The sequence below is a fragment of the Taeniopygia guttata genome, chromosome 4 (assembly GCF_048771995.1).
Source record: "Taeniopygia guttata chromosome 4, bTaeGut7.mat, whole genome shotgun sequence".
Classification (NCBI taxonomy): Eukaryota; Metazoa; Chordata; class Aves; order Passeriformes; family Estrildidae; genus Taeniopygia; species Taeniopygia guttata.
This window is the reverse complement of record NC_133028.1, coordinates 58484011-58490010: the sequence shown is the minus strand read 5'-3', so window position 1 is coordinate 58490010 and position 6000 is coordinate 58484011. Positions and strand designations below refer to the sequence as shown.

General features: G+C 37.3%; 1 protein-coding gene across 1 annotated transcript in view; it reads left to right on the top strand.

The window, feature by feature from the left end:
• Window positions 1-1638: 1638 nt before the first annotated feature.
• TTC29 (tetratricopeptide repeat domain 29) overlaps window positions 1639-6000 on the top strand; it is a 176667-nt gene continuing 172305 nt past the window's right edge. The window contains exon 1 of the mRNA XM_041715963.2: window positions 1639-1778. The gene's annotated coding sequence lies outside the window, so the exon portion shown is untranslated. The remainder of the gene's footprint in view (window positions 1779-6000) is intronic.

Genomic DNA, 6000 nt, shown 5'->3' with positions numbered 1-6000 from the left:
TCAGAAGGTGTTACTGAATCCATTTCCTGGTGGCTCTGGGGAAGAGTAATTGTGTTGCTCAAAACCAGACACGTGGTTGATATTGTATAAAAAAAGAAATACATTTTTGCCTGAACCCAAGTTTTGTTTGCAGAACCAAGGAGCCGATACAGATATATATTTTTGTATATGTCTGAGTGCATCTATATATATAACACTCAAACTTCTTGTTCCTTCTGACACAGGCATCCAAGTGCTGCCAACTTTGAGTTTAGTTTAGAGGATAAACACAGATAAAAGCACAGTAAGCAGGGATCTTGGCAGAGGAAGGAGACAGACACTCTGCATGGTCCATTGCCAGCAGCTTTTCATTGCAATAAGTACTTCAGCCTGAATACTGTTTTTAGAATAGTTCAGTCAAGTTTCTGAAACCAATGTAAGAGTATGAGCTCAAAGATTTCTCACAGATTTCTCAGACACAGAAGGGAATACCAGGGAAGGGAACTCCACCTTCCCCATCTGAACAAAAATTAGCACTCATGCTTATGCTCCTAATTTGAAAATGCATCTAAGCATGTGTATGAATACACTGGGGAATACATATAATTTTGTGAATACCTTCACTGAGAAAAATTATGCATCCTAAGGGTTGTGTTATCAAAGGAGCTTGAATTAAAGTCTCCAGTATCCTCTGCTTTGATATATCTTTGGATGGTCTGTGAGTTTCAGTAAAGGTAGTAGGAATAAATGTTTTCTAAACTTTCCCATGAAGCGTGGCAGTACGGTTTTTGAACATTTTAAACTAAAATTCCTCTTTTAGTTTAAAGAGGCATTAGCATAGGAGCCCTATGATACACATTTGACTTTGCACTCTGCCACAGGCACTGTATTTTGGTGCAATAAGTTTTTTTTTTTTTTAATTTAAACACTTATGTGGTTATGTGGTTCATGGCCTGACATAAACTGAATATTTGGTAGCGAATTCTGATCTTGGATTCCATAATATGACTCTCTGTGACTGCAGACAACTGAATTGGGGAACAATGCGAAGGCTATATCCTTGTTTTACACCTTTATATTTTTCCTTCCCTCCATGCACTGTCATTCTAATTTCCTACATTTATTCTGGTTTGTTTGGAGGTTTTTCTTGGTTGGTTGGTTGGTTGACTGAGTTTTTTCCTTCAGGAAGTTTTTTGATTCACCGTGGGTGTTAAACATTTTCCTTTTTTCCCAGACTTAGATTAAATTTAACAGATGCTTTTTATTAATACTTTTATTTCTAGTATTTCCAATTTATTACTGTACACTTTCCCTCTTTTTATTGTTTCTAATCCTGTAATTTTGCTTCTCTCTTCTTGTCTATCCCATATTCTGTCATCTAACCTTTATTTTCCTTCTCTACTTCTTAAATTTCTTATTTTATCTGTAGTTGTTCCCATAATAGGCTGTGATTTTTTTTGTTTCCCCAAAATATAGAATAGTTATATTTTTGGGTTTTATTAATTCAAGCCTGAAAAATAATTTTGTTTTGTTTGTTTTACTTTTTAGGCTCAGCTAATCCTGCTCAACTTTCACATTACAGAGGGACAAGGTGGAGTCTTGTACTTCTGTGAAAAGATGTACAGTGTGCTGGCATTTGTCCACTCTGAGGAATAAGAATGTGCATTTTAAAAATAAAAAAGTAAAGAAAAATCTGAAGTGAAGGATCCTGGAGGAGCCCCTTGAGAGCTGAAAACCACCCTTCCCTGATGTGAAAGACACATCATTTACGCTGCTTCGTGGGTCAGCAGTGCTGGAAGGTAAAGCTTTTTTATCGACAACATTTGTTTGGTTGTGGTTAATTTGGCAATGCTTTGGTCTGTTTGTAACTGTAAACTTCAAATATGTGTTCTGGAAGGGAAAGGGAAGTTTTAAAAGTAGCATTCCTGCTTGGAAAGTGTACCCTGAGGTAGCCAGAGCTTGGATTCAGCTGGATGCACCCTCATGCTTTCCCTGCAAATGGAAGTGCCTGGTCATTAACACAGTGAGTCACAGTAATGTGTTATGATCTGATCTGGCATTTATAAGGAAATAGAGTGGCTTGCCTTGGATACCTCTCCTCCAGGTTATTTGTCCTAGTGATAAAGAGAGTGCTTGCTCCCCAGAGGAAGCAAAGCTGCCCATTATGTCAGCTCACACCCTGTAAAAGGCCACTGATTCCAATGCCTCTGTTTCAGATGTGCTCTCTAAACGGGGTCAGTGTTATAACTGGGAGGGGGGAGCAGCTTCAGCTGTGAGTGAGTGCTCAGAGAAATGGTATAACAGATGAATAAAGAATGCAGACAATCGGGCTTCTTTTATATTCACTTTTAAAGAAATACATATATAATGATTTGGTTTTTTGGATCATTGATTTATATGTCAGACAGATGAAAAGCAAAATTTTGGTGATGCCTTTATCATTATTCTGACAAGGACTGCTTTTAAGTTAAAGAGTGATAAAGAATGCCAACTTTTGACATTACTAGAACAGCCCTATCAGCTTTAATTTTCTTTTGTTTTCTTCATGTCAAAGAAAGGCCATTAGAGATAAATTATGATCTCGAACTGATTAATCTAGTGACACGCATTTTTTTTTCCCATAAATTACCCCAGCCATGTCCTAAAGCATTACATAATCTCAACGAGAAGCGAGGTACAGAAAGTAGAAATCTCAAATATCCAACGTCACCCATCTTTAGGCCAGGGGTTCTGAAACTCTGGGAGAGCTGCCCACAGCCGAGGTTCTGTGTCACACTGCACAGGTGGATGTGTGGAGCCGTCTGTTCTGCCCGCCTGTACTTTAGTGTGCGCGGCGTTTGTGGCACGCCAGGCACCGCTAGAGTGTGCTCAGTTACAGCTCTGATCAGGAGCACACTCCGTGCGGCACGGGGAGGGTTCAGGGATGCTGAAAGTTTATTATTTCCAATACATTAGGGAGCTAGTACTCTTGTTATTATAGATCAAAGTTAACTGACCTCACAGCATTAGCATCAGTGTACTTAAAGAATTTGTACATAAAACTGGAGAGTTTAATTCTGACCAGTCTGTGTGTCTACGCTGGTTTCACATTTCAGGTGAGGAGTAGCTGTGCAGATTTCATGTAAAAGTTTGTTCTTTTGCATCACATTTGGGCTTTGATTTTTGCTGTTCCAAAGCTGTAGTTTCCCCCTTTTTATTTATTTTTCTTTGTTTTTCTTCTTTCTACTGATTGACCAATTTGATGAGTGTCCATCCATGGTATTTTCTATAAAACATTATTGACAGCTATTAATAATTTGCACCTCTTTAGCCAAGCATAGTCAGTGTTTTCAAAGCCTTTATAAGCATTACCCGAATCAAGCATTACCCAATCAAGAAGGCAAATATTATTCATGTATTTTGACAAGAAAATCAAGCTAGAAAACAAAATCAGATCAATTCCTTATGACCACAAGACTGTGAAAAAGCCAAGACAACATCTATCTTTTGACATCTATTCCTGTGCTCAACCATAAAATGCTTGGGTTTTTCCAAATATGTGTATGATTAGCATTATGATTAAAGAGTTATGATTAACACTCTTTTGGGAATAGATAATATGACTTCTTTATATTTGTACTAAAAGTTTTCAAGCATAATTTATCATCCTGAGTATGTTATAATAGGACTGACACAAAAAGAGGGTACACAAAAAAAAATCCTTCCTGCAGCCAGTTATATGCAAGAACAGATATAAGACAGTATTGAAGTTTAAGAGAGAAACAAAGAACTGGCTAGAGAAGATGTTGGGAAGCTCAGCAGAAAATACAGAAAATGACGGGGGAAAAAAGGGAGAAAAAATATGAAGAAAGATGAGTAAGGTTGGATTTATTTATACCCACAGCTAAATTATATATTATAGATACAATATGCAGCATATAATTATTAGATTTTATTTAGTAAAATAAGGATATAGAGCCTAGAACCACACAGATTTGAAACAGAAATAAATATCATGTTTATATCACAGTATGTAGTGTCTGCTGTCAGTCTACCCTGTTTTAATGCATAATGGTAATGGAATGGAAATATCCTGTATGTTTCACTATCGTGATGTGATGTGATATATCAGTGTTTGTCATAGCATGTCATATCATATATAGGTTATAAGAATTGAAATATTTGGGGAGAAAATTAATTGAGCCACGAGTAGCAACATATCTGTAGAAGGACAGAAGCTCAGCATAACAATGCCAGGCAGAGAGTTATTATAAATATATTCACCCTATATTTTAGCTAGTAGACTGTGTTTGCAGTATCCTCTTTCAAGACTTTGGGATCACAGAATAACTTTCAGTGTTTAGTCACTTTCTGCACCAGTGATTCCGTCTGATGGGGATTCAATTGATTTTTCACATCTCGGCATAAGAAGGCCCAGACTGTGCCCTCTTGCCTGCGAGTGTTTGGTGGCACCAGCAGTAAGGGATGTCAGGAAAAATGCTTTTAGGAAAAGAGCAAAGAAGATGCAAATACCACAGAGAGCTTTCAGGTTTCATGGAACTGCAGACATTTTTTATCTGAGCAGTTCAAAATGTGGATTTTACACAGAAAGAAGCTTTGCCTGGTTAAAATATTGACTTTTTACTTAAAAGATTAAGCAGAAGTATGTTACTGTCGCTTAACTGAAGCTGCATTCATTTTCTTTTACATCTGCATTTAATACTCAACCCTTAAGCATGAAATTAATCCATATTATTTTCTTAATCCTGTTAAAAGATACTCCTAGGAAGGATATCTCTCCTGTGAGGAGCAGGTTAGAGACAGATGTGGGAGCAAAGCAGTTGATGCTATGTTGGGTGAGATTTTACTTCCTGAATGTACTATACCAGTATATTTGTATTAACTGCATTTAGTTGCTGTCAGGGCACTTTAAACTTCTGGAAAAACTGAGAAGAATAATGTATTCTCCCTGTGTCCTTGCTGCTCTCCTTTGCACCTCTCTGATCTCAGTTTCCTAAAGCGAAATGCAAACAGTCACAGGCCAGTGGAACTGTAGTGGCATTGTCTGTTAGTGAGATGAAAATCTGCTGGGACCACCAGGATCAAGCACGTTGAGAAATATCTAAGGTTTGGAACTGGATATTATCCATTTTGTGAGGTGAGGTGAGGATTAAGGGCAGGAAGAAGTAGTGGAATCTATGTGATCATGGAAGCCTTGAACTTATCCAAAGAACAAAAAATGTCCATTGAAAAACCATGCATATGAATACTTTAACTTCTTTTCCCAAATTCATTTTCCAGTCAAGTCAGGTCTTGGATTTTCTCTGAAGTAAACTAAGGTAGATTTTTTTTTTACCAAATGATCAGTGAACTAATAAAAAATAATCATGTGTTATGCATAGTTTCACTGAACAGCAAGACCTAAAATGTCTGGACACAAAAACTATACTTAGACCAGGTTCCATTTTGTCCAAACTTCTCTCTGATAAATGTGAAAGATAAAGCCATGGTTCTGGGGCCTTAGAAAGGCAAACTGAAAAGCTGAGGCTATTTAGTGAGAGCTGGGAAGCTTACATATTTGAATGGGGGTGAGGCATTTAATAATTGCAAATCAAAAGAAGTTTTAGCAGCAACCAAGATGATACTATTAGGAAGGAGTATAGCTCTCCCTGGAATGAGAGTCATCCTAAGCTGTATGTTAAAAGTAAGAAGAAAACCCAAAATGAATGCAAAAGGGGATTGATTGGGAGGAAGAATTATGCCCTGGAGGTTTAAAGATACAGAACTGAAACAAGAATGGCCAAAAACTGTGTTAAACCAAACTTTACTATTAATTTTATTTCAGTTCCCTGCAGAGCTCTTCAGCTTTGCAAACAAAAATTGAACAAGGATAAAAATGCTCATCCTATGTATTTTCCAAGGAGCATGCTAACACTGAATAGAGAGATATGATGGTGGCTTTAAGCAACATCTCACACACCTGAGAGCACATTCCTTGGAATTGAGAAGTGTTAAAGTGTCCCAATACTTTCTCATGCTTTC